The sequence below is a fragment of the Triticum dicoccoides genome, chromosome 4B (genome assembly GCF_002162155.2).
Source record: "Triticum dicoccoides isolate Atlit2015 ecotype Zavitan chromosome 4B, WEW_v2.0, whole genome shotgun sequence".
Taxonomy (NCBI): domain Eukaryota; kingdom Viridiplantae; phylum Streptophyta; class Magnoliopsida; order Poales; family Poaceae; genus Triticum; species Triticum dicoccoides.
The window spans coordinates 474,453,446-474,464,243 of record NC_041387.1 but is presented as its reverse complement, the minus strand read 5'-3'; positions in this window follow the sequence as shown (position 1 = coordinate 474,464,243).

Genomic DNA, 10,798 nt, shown 5'->3' with positions numbered 1-10,798 from the left:
GCTGAAGTGTCTGGACTGAAGCAGAGTCTGGAGCGGACCGAGGAGGAGCTCGGCCGCGTGAAAATGCAGCTGGAAGATAGTTAAGGTATGCAATAACCTTGTATATATTCAGGGAGGATAAATGATTTGTGCTGACTAAAGTGCCATTTAATTTGGTAGGAGCGGCGACCGAGGTGGAGACCCTCAAGAAGGCATTGGCCGAGGCCGAGGAGAAAGCGGCCAAGGAAAAGGCCGCCCATGAGAAGCATGAGGCCAGGGTCATTGAGGTCTAGCAGGAGCTCCAGGACACCGTCAAGAAGTGCGAGTCCTTGGAGCGAAACTATACGGATCAAGAGTCCGAGCTCTCCAAGGCCCGACAAAGTGCACACGATGCCCGGGTTGAAGCCTAGTGCACCCTCCAGGAAATCCAGGAGGCCAGAAAAATCACGGCGGGTAAGGCCAGATCTACCGCGCAGCATTTCACACGTTGCGGAATTCTTCCGAGCCGAAGAAGGGAGCTCCACGGAAAAGCTATTTTTGTCGCAGTACCTTGCGCCAGAATATCCGGTGCCCTTTAGCGACCAGCTAAAACAACTAGTTGAGCTGCATAGGGTGGCCGAACTAGCCATGAAGGATTTAATAATCCGGCTATGGCCTGCCGAAGCTATGCCCAGCAGCTACTTTGGGCTCGTGAAGCGGCTGGCCAATGCCTGCCCTCGGCTTGATGCTATCAAGCCATCGGTCTGCATCGAAGGCGCGCGCATGGCCTTCGCCCGAGTCAAGATGCATTGGGTGAATATGGACGCCGTGAAGGTTGCGACCGAGGGATCGCCAGCGGGCAAGGAGCACCGCACACCCGAGCTGTATTTTGACAGTGTCCTGGACGGATCCCGCCGTGTGGCGGAGCAATGTGCTAAGGATGTTATCTTTGAATGAATACATTCATGTTATCCTGTCCTGTACTATGAAACAAGATCGTTATATAATATAATGCTTGTTATTTAAAATTTTACCTCTTGTGCGGCCGTATTGTTAAATCTGAGAGTTGGCCAGTCGTCGGCTTCCGCCCCCACGTAGGTAGTACGGGGGTGTTCGGGATAAATCTAATCACTCTTTACTCCAAAGTTTGGTCCTTAAAGGAGGTGTTTAGTGCAACGAACAAGGCAATCATACTATGTGGCTTTATCACCCTCACTTAGCCATAGGAGTCCGACAATAGAAATTTAGGCGCAGCCCCTAGTGTTCGGGAGTCCGAACTTGGGGTGTTGTCAACACCTGATCGGATAAAAACCAATTCATCGCATAATGTGGAAAAATCACAAAAGATTGAAAAACCTCTCGAACAGCTGACCGGCTCACGCTGCATCATAACAGTCAGTTTTCGGCTTTCTCTACCGAGGTGCTCATCCGGATGAACCAGGACACAATCACAGTAGTTCTCCCTTTACTACCCTAGCCGATATAGGGGAACATAAGGTAGCAAGCACAGGAGTCGGGCAACCCAACTATTCACCAAAGACATGATTCGGAGCCGATGCATATAATGTTATAAGTTCGGGGTGCCGAACTATACTATAAAAAGTGTTCGAACTTTGTTGCCATAGTATGGAGCATAATGAAGCCCCTGGCGAATTGAGACGTACGATAGTGTACTGGTGCAATTGATAAATATATAAAAAAAATAAAAAAATGACGTAATAGGATAATGCCACAGAAATTGGGCCGCAAACCATTTTCCATTGTTGTTTAATTAATACATCAAAGCGTATTTTGTACAAATAGTGTGATAAGCAAAAGGGCTATTTAACATGCCACGACCAAGGGAGAGCTGTGTGCGGTTCCTTAAGGCAGGCATAACGATTATTTAAAGAAACCACCTAGAAATTCCCCCGCACGTCAATGCTTCTTGCCGTCTTGGTGTATCCGTCCCTCTATAGGTCCGTCGATCAGGTCACCAGGAACTACCTGGGAAAGAAAAGAGACCTGAAAAGAAAAAGGAAAAGTAAAAGTATGCGGATCCAGGAGTGGTTGAGCCATACTATGGACCACGATCTAGTTGTGCCTCCGTCTATGCCCATGGTATTTTAAGTGCGTAGTTATGTACGTGTGGTACGAATGTCGCCGCTTGGTCGGGACTGGGACGGAGGCTGAATTTCTAGTCAAGCTCTTGACGGGCTGGACTGTCCTGATGCAGGGTAGTTCGGACTCGTTTGACAGTGTCCGAGAGCTTGGCCGCCAAATTAAGGTTCTGCCTAAGAAGGCCGCTCTGTACTTCTGCTGCGAGGGCAGCGGTGTGTTCCTCGGTACGGAGGGAGCGTTCCGTATTTCCATTGACTATTATGACACCGTGTAGTCCGGGCATCTTGAGCTTGAGATAAGCATAGTGCGGCACCGCATTGAATCAAGCAAATGCGGTTTGTCCAAGTAGTGCGTGATAGCCGCTGCGGAAGGGGACGATATCGAAGATCAACTCTTCACTTCAGAAATTGTCCGGGGATCCGAAGACCACTTCCAGTGTGATTGAGCCTATGCAACAGGCCCCTACACCTGGCATGACACCTTTAAAGGTGGTTTTTGTGGGCTTGATCCTCGAGGGATCAATACCCATTTTGCGCACTATATCCTGATAAAGCAGGTCTAGGATGCTGCCACCGTCCATGAGGACTCGCGTTAGATGGAACCCGTCAATGATTTGGTCGAGGACCAGTGCGGCTGAACCGCCATGATGGATACTGGTCAGATGATCCCTGCAATCAAAGGTGATCGGGCAGGATGACCATGGGTTGAACTTTGGGGCGACTGGCTCTATCGCGTAGACGTCCCTGAGCGCGCGCTTGTGCTCCCTCTTGGGGATATGGGTAGCGTATATCATGTTCACCGTTTGAATTTGGGGGGGGGGACTTCTTCTGTCCCCCTGTGTTTGGTGGCCTGGGCTCCTCTTCATCGTCCTCGCTTTGGGACCCCTTCTCCTTATTCTCGGCATTTAACTTGCCGGCTTGTTTAAAAACCCAACACTCTCTGTTGGTATGATTGGCTGGTTTATCAGGGGTGCCGTGGATTTGACATGGACGATCGAGTATGTGGTCCAAACTGGACGGGCCCGGATTGTTTATTTTGTATGGCTTCTTCCACTGACCGTACATAGAGCCACTGAATCCTACATTGACCGATGTGTCTTTGATGTTGTCACCGTTGTTTCGATGCTTGTGTCTATTGTGTCGGGGCTTGCCATTGCTGTTTCTGGCTTTAGAAGTGCCAGGTCTGCTTGTATTGTTATTGCTACGGGCTAGCCAACTATCTTCGCCCGCATAGAAGCGGGTCATGAATGTCGTGAGGGCTGCCATGGACTTTGGCTTTTCCTGGCCGAGGTGTCGGGCGAGCCATTCGTAGCGGATGCTGTGCTTAAATGCCGCTAGGGATTCGACATCTGGACAGTCCACGATCTAGTTCTTTTTAGTTAAGAACCTAGTCCAGAATTTCCTGACTGACTCTCAGGGCTGTTGAACTATGTGACTTAAGTCATCGACATCTGGAGGTCGGACATATGTACCTTGGAAGTTGTCGAGGAAGGCATCTTCCAAGTCTTACCAGCTACCAACGGAGTTTTCAAGCAGACTGTTCAACCAGTGCCGAGCTGGTCCCTTGAGTTTTAGCGGGAGATATTTGATGGCATGAAGATCATCACCGCGGGCCATATGAATATGGAGAAGGAAATCGTCAATCCACTCTACGGGGTCTGTTGTCCCATCATATGATTCGATGTTCATGGGTTTAAACCCTTCCGGGAATTCATGTTCCATTACTTCATCAGTGAAGCAAAGGGGGTGTGTGGCGCCTCTATATCGGGCCAAGTCGTGACATAGCTCGGATGGAGTTCGTCTGCGGTTTTCGGCCTGGACGTGGTTATATTTGTCACGTCTGGACGGGTGGCCATCATCGTGCACCGGGGCATGCCCCCGCGATCCATAGATCGATCTGTCTTGTCCTGCTCTGTTTTCCAGGTCATGCCGAAGGTCATATGTGTATCCCCGAGCTGTTGTGTTTTTGTTTTTGTAGCGAGGTAGTGATGGTTGGTGTTCGACTCGAGTTACCACTTTGTCACGACCACGTGGAGGTCGGTCAGCTGCATTATTCGCTGGTAGGATGGGCTCCAGCGCCTCGTCGTCGAATTAGGGTAACAATTTGCGCTTCGGGTAGCTTTTGGTTGGGCGTTCGAGGCTGTATTCCTCGGCTGCCAGGACATTAATCCATTTGTCATTGAGCAGATCTTGATCAGCTTGAAGCTGCTGCTGCTTCTTTTTCAGGCTCCTTGAAGTGGCTATTAGCCGGCGCTTAAAGCGCTCCTGTTCGACAGGCTCCTCAGGCACGATAAAGTCTTCGTTGCCGAGGCTCACCTCGTCCTCGGAGAGCGGAAGGTAGTTACTGTCCTCCGAGTCTTCATTCGTGGTCTATTCGTCAGGGCTAACTCGCCCATCTTCCCGTTCGTCCTGTTCGGAGGTTGTCTCAATGGAGTCTTCATTGTCTTTGGCCTCATCCGGAGTATTGTTTTCTCCTATGACGGTATTGCTGTTTTTACCATGGCGTGGCTTAGAGTGGCGCCGCTGACACCGGCACTTTGGTTGTATCTCAGGAGGCTTATCCTCGACTGGATTTTCATTGTCGCCGTTGTTCTCTTTGGGTGTATCCATCATGTATACGTCATACGAGGAGGTGGCTGTCCAGCGCCCTGTAAGCGGTGGTTTTTGTGCCTGCTCCTCTTGGGCATAGTCGTCCATACCGTCGATGTCTTCGGAGTCATAGTCGATCATGTCGGCTAAGTCCTCGACAGTGGCTATGTAGTGGGTGGTGGGTGGGAAGCAAAATTCTCCGTCATCAGCTTCCAATTCAAGCCGGATATAGTTCGGCTGAGAGTCTAATGACAAGGAGAGGGCTTTTAGTGAGTTTAGCACATCGCCTAAAGGTGAGTGACAAAACATGTCCGCGGAGCTGAACTCAACGACTGGCGCCGGATCACGTTCGATAGGCGCGGATGCACACGGTTTGGAACCTATGGCCGGAGACAAATCCGAGGTTCCGTTGACACAGGCCTTGCTCGAGGCTGGATCTGTGTGCGGCTCTAATGCCACCGAGTCTGTGGCATCCGCGACGGGGTTGAGCTTCCCGTCCTCGGATAGCGTGATCTGCTCCGGATCTAGGGCCAGAGCAGTTACGTGCACTATTTTTTGGGCACAGTCCAATGACAGATTTAGGTCATGTTCATCATGGTGGCAGGGAGCGGCTATCATGGGCTTGAATCCGGCGAATATCATGTCTCCGCGGATATCGGCAACATAATTCAAGCTTCCAAATCTGACATGATGGCCAGGGGCGTAGTTGTCGATCTGCTCTAGATGGCCAAGCGAGTTGGCCCGCAGTGCGAAGCCGCCGAATACGAAGATCTATCCGGGGAGGAAAACCTCCCCCTGGACTGCATTGTTGTAGATGATTGACGGAGCCATCAAACCTTTTGGCGATGACGCAACAGAACTCCCAATGAAAGCACCAATGTCGGTGTCAAAACTGGCGGATCTTGGGTAGGGGGTCCCGAACTGTGCGTCTACCGCTAATGGTAACAGGAGGCGGGGGACACAATGTTTACCCAGGTTCGGGCCCTCTCTATGGAGGTAATACCCTACTTCCTGCTTGATTGATCTTGATGAATATGAGTATTATAAGAGTTGATCTACCACGAGATTGTAATGGCTAAAACCCTAGAAGTCTAGCCTATATGATTATGATTCTGCCCTATGGACTAAACCCTCCGGTTTATATAGACACTGGAGGGGACTAGGGTTATAAAAAGTTGGTTACAGATAAAGGAATCTACATATCCGAATCACCAAGCTTGCCATCCACGCAAAGGAGAGTCCCATCCGGACACGGGAAGAAGTCTTTTGTATTGTATCTTCATAGCCCAATAGTTTGACCCATGTTAATAGTTCGGCCGTCCGAGGACCCCTTAATTCAGGACTCCCTCACTCTGCCCCTCCCCTTCATTTATAACCAAGGAAGGCTAACCGCCGACCTCCATGACCTTGCGGCATGGTGATCGCCTGCATGTCGCATCATTCCATCAAGTCAAACAGTTGCCGAGGCAGCGTGGGTAAGTGGAGACGCCCACGTCCCATCAATCACCACGCTTCATCAAGGCCGCAGACGGTTAGGGCCCGCGGTGCTCTGCACTTGCCCTTTGGCTTTGCTTGGAAGCCAAGTCCGAGCGCGCCTTGGGCCCGGGGGCTACTGTCGATGTTCCGGATATGGGGGTATCCAGACCTGCCTGCCTGCGGCCCACCACGTGGCTCCATTGATGGCCTGGTACGACCCAACTTCAACATCAGCAGATCAAGACCCTCGTGAGGGGTCAAGCCTCGCGAGGCGGACGACGCCAAGACCCCCAAGGGGATCAGCCTCTTAAGGCTGGCTCCCGAGGGGCGTCGAGTTCTATGCAAGGTGCACCTCACGAGGCTCAGCTGACGTGAGCCATGACGACCAAGACCAGGCGGGCGCCAGGTGGGCACTAGCGGGTGCAGAGCGCCAATTTCCTCTTCGGTGCAAGGGAGGCAAGCCGCAGGCACAGAGTCCCGAGGAATCAGCCAAAGGTTTCCATTCTGGTGCAAGAAGACCAAGACCGCCAGGACGGCAGGACGGAGCTCATCACCGAGACCACCACAGCGTCACGACTAGGGGCTTTTCGCAGGCGAAGACTACTTTTGTCAGGATAAGTTGTACTACTTGTCCCCTTTCAAATCCGGCCGTTGTGGGATCCCTTCCTGCCAATATTTGGGAAGAGGACCACGACCACTATAAATAGGACTTAGCCACCACCATAGAAGGGCATCTAGTTCACACCTCACCAGCTCTCTCGAGCTCAAGAACACCTCACCTCCCGAGGCCAGTTCATCAACTGTACTAGTTCATCCTCAGCCCTTCGAGGCAATCCACCAAAACATTGGAGTAGGGTACTGCACCGCAAGGTGGCCCAAACCAGGATAAATTGTTGTGTCTCTTTGTCTCTTCGAGCTCGACGCGCTAGGCTTAGGAGGATCGTGAGTGGGCAGGCTAGGTAGGTTTAGATCTCCGCACGCACCCCAGAGTTCGAACCTTTGTGTATCCCGTAATCTGACAATCACACAAAATATTTGATCATGCACAACCCCGATGACAAGCCAAGCAATTGTTTCATACTTTTAATGTGCTCAAGCTTTTTTAGTTTTCACACAATCCATGAGCATGAGCCATGGATATAGCACTATAGGTGGAATAGAATATGGTGGAGGTTGTGAGGAGAATACAAAAAGGAGAAAGTCTCACATCAACTAGGCAAATTAATGGGCTAAGGAGATGCCCATCAATTGATATCGATGCAAGCTGAAAGAACATGCGATGCCCCCATGTTTGGTTTTGGTAATTAATGAAAATCTCTATGGACTAATGGTTTCCTTGAGTTATATTTGAAGAATTTGTCCAGAGGCATTTCTTGAAGTCCATGTGTTGGTTTCAAGGATTTTATGAGTTGACCAAGGTGCTATTAAGGAATTATTCTAAGATTGGTCATGTGAGTGTTGAGCTTATTGCAAGCATGTCTTGAAGAAGAAGATTGTGTGATCATTCATGTTTACCTTCAAGACATCATCCAAATGAAGAGAGTTGGAAAGATTCAAGGTTGATCAAGACTAAGTCAAGAGTGAATCAAGTTGATCAACTCACAAAGCGTAGAATATGTACCGATAGGGATCAAGTGATCCCATGGTATGGTAAGCATTGTCCATTGCGCTTTGTGTACTAATCCATGGTCTATGTGAGAGTTCTATGTGGGGTTAGGTACGTGTTCATGGGCTTGCGTCAAGAGGAAGATATCACTCAACCCATGGAGAGGACGACATCAAGTGGTGATCGTCATCAAGATTGTCGTGTGCAAGTTCAAGTGGAGCACCACGAAGAGATCAAGTGCTTGAAGCTTGCCATCCATTGTGGTGTCAATGGACTTGTGAAGATGTGCCGAAGAGTGGCTCACCGATAGTGGAGTATGGGGGAGCAATCATCTAGTCTTCATCGAGCCAATGCAATCAAGAAAGGTGGTCCAACTTGAGGGAGTCAAGATCGTCATCATCTAGCTCAAGTGGACCATGTGCAAGGCAAAGGTTTTCCCTTGATAGATTTCCTATTTTACCGATCTCATGGTGGTAGTTGGGAGACCGGGTTATAGGATCGATTACCATACTATTAAGGGGGGCTCTCGATGAGTATCTTGGTCGTATCATTTGTAGAGAGCTCAAACCATTGCATCCTTGCATCATCTTTCTCGGTTATTGGTTGGTTATCATTGTGAGTCTTAGAGCTTATGGTCATCTTGATGACAAGCTCGAGTTCTTTGAAAACCGATTTCTTATGCATCTTCTTTTGTGTTTTCGGTGTTGGAGTTTTTACCGGTCTTAATTGAGAAAGGGTTCTCATCATTTTATTTTGGGGATTTTCTCTATTTCTATTTCTTGATATTTATATCAACATTGTGTTTGCTCTTGTCTTTAGCTTTCCAACAAACTTGATTTCGTCGAATTCGGAGCTCGTATGTGAAAGTTGTGGCTGTTTTGAGCTTACCTATTTTACATAGTGAGGTTGTACCGCCCCTTAGAGCCAGTTTTTGGAGTGATTGTACCGCTCCAGAATTGGTCCGAAGGTTGTACCGGCCATGTACCACTCTACCACCAGACTAGTTTTTGTTTTGGAGCGGTTCTTGGGCGCTTGTTGACCGGTTGTACCAGTTAGTTTAGTTTAACCGGTACTACCGGTTCCCCGGGCTGTTGTACTGCTTAGGCTTTTTTCCTACAGGTTGGTTTTTCCTCTACTTTGACCGATTGTACCGGTTCGTGCATCGGTTGTACCGGTCTGACAGTTTTCTACACATAACGGGCAGATTCGTGGGGACATATAAAAGGGGATCTTCTTCCCCATTGAACCTTATCCTTTGAGCTCGTGTTCTTCTCCCATTGTTGACCTTCTTCGAGCTTGCTATCTCTCAATCCCTCTATGGATTCTTGCTAGTTTTTTGGGAAAAGAGAGAGGAGATCTAGATCCACATTTCCGCCAATCACTTTCTCCTCTATGTGAGGGGAACCCCTTGGATCTAGATCTTGGAGTTCTTGGTGTTATCCTTCTTGTAGTTCCTCTCATTTTCCTCCCTAGAATTAGTTGCTTTGGTGAGATTTGGGAGAGAAGGACTTGGGAACTCCGTGTGCCCTTGCCATTGCATTTAGTGCATAGGTTTGAGTTCTCCACGGTGATACGTGGAAGTTACAAGTTCAGAAGCTTATTACTCTTGGGTGCTTGGTACCCCTGAGCTTGTTCCTCTTGGGTGCTTGGGCGCCCTAGACGGTTGGTGGTGTTCGGAGCTCAATCATTGTGGTGTAAAGCTTCGGGCAAGCGTCGGGGTCTCCAATTAGGTTGTGGAGATCGCCTCGAGCAATTTGACGGGTTTCGGTGACCGCCCCAAGGGTTGCCAAAGTGTACGGGTTCGGTGACCGCCCCCAAGGGTTGCTATTTGTACGGGTTCGGTGACCGCCCTCAAGGGTCCCTTAGTGGAATCACGACATCTTGCATTGTGCGAGGGCGTGAGGAGATTACGGTGGCCCTAGTGGCTTCTTGGGGAGCATTGTGCCTCCACACCGCTCCAAACAGAGATTAGCATCTGCAAGGGTGTGAACTTCGGGATACATCATCGTCTCCACGTGCCTCGATTATCTCTTACCCGAGCCCTTTACTTATGCACTTTACTTTGTGGTAGCCATATTGTTTCTTGCCATATATCTTGCTATCACCTCGTAGTTTATCTTGCTTAGAATAAGTTGTTGGTGAACATAGGTGAGCCTAGTTGTTGTACGTTTTGTGCTTGACAAATTAACTGCTAGGTTTATTCCGCATTTGTTCAAGCCTAAACCGTAATTATTTTAAAGCGCCTATTCATCCCCCCCTATAGGGACATCCACGATCTTTCAATTGGTATTAGATCCCCATCTCTCTTTCTTAGGCTTAACCAGCTACAGAGTAAACATGTCGACTAGGGGATTAGAATTCTCTGACACTCTTAGTTTCGATGGCACAAATTTTGATGTTTGGGTAATTCGCATGCTTAATCTCTTTAGGGTCACGGACCCAAATTTAGGGCGAATTGTAGATATGGGTTTTTATCCTCCAAAGGATCCCCGAAGATTATCTTTAGAGGATGAGAAAAACTCTTATCTCAATGCTCAACTTCTAATGTGCTTTTTGATGCTTTGAGCAATGTAGTTATATTTCAACTCATGCCGTTCCAAGATGCTCATGAGTTGTGGACAAAGCTTCAAGATAAATATGGCGTGTCCAAGATTTGTGGGGATGATTGTTCTCCCTCCACCTCCGGCCATATTGTGTTCTCAACTTATTCTACTTAACCTACATGTGGTTTTCCACAAGGTAATGAAATGGTGAGTAGTGTTGGTCATTGCAATGGTGATAGTATGCTTATTGTGTATGATCCTTCATCACTATCTTATTGCAATGCATCTTCTTTGCATTTTATCACTTCGAGGACCCTACATGTTTCTCATGCTTGTGTTGATAGTCCATGCATATCTTGTAGAAATTGCTTGACTAAATCTCATGATGATATGCTTGCTATATCTTGTTTCCATGATAAAAATGCTTGTATTTCCTCGAGTTTTTGTGCTAACAATGTAGAGGAAACCCAACACTCCATGGAACAAGATGTGGTTTCAAATGGTGCTTCAAGGGATCCTACATCATC